The following is a 260-nucleotide window of genomic DNA, read 5'->3' on the forward strand; positions in this document are numbered from 1 at the left end:
TCCGCTCGCAGGGAGCCGGGCAGCAGCTCTAGGTGGGCGCCCCCAGACCCAGAGCCCCCCGGCACCGGGGGACACCGTGGGCTGGACTGTGTTGGGGGGGTCCTGCCCTCACCCCGGCGTCGGGGCGGCTCCCCAGTCCCGGCAGCAGGATTGGGAGGGGGGTTAGTGCCGGTGCTGGTCTTGCTGGGGTATGGTGGTCCCGGGACTTGGGGCGGTGGGTCAGGGTTACCGGCACCGGTGTTGAAGCATTGGCAGAGGTT

Source organism: Charadrius vociferus, unplaced genomic scaffold (genome assembly GCF_000708025.1).
Source record: "Charadrius vociferus isolate BGI_N301 unplaced genomic scaffold, ASM70802v2 scaffold1778, whole genome shotgun sequence".
Classification (NCBI taxonomy): domain Eukaryota; kingdom Metazoa; phylum Chordata; class Aves; order Charadriiformes; family Charadriidae; genus Charadrius; species Charadrius vociferus.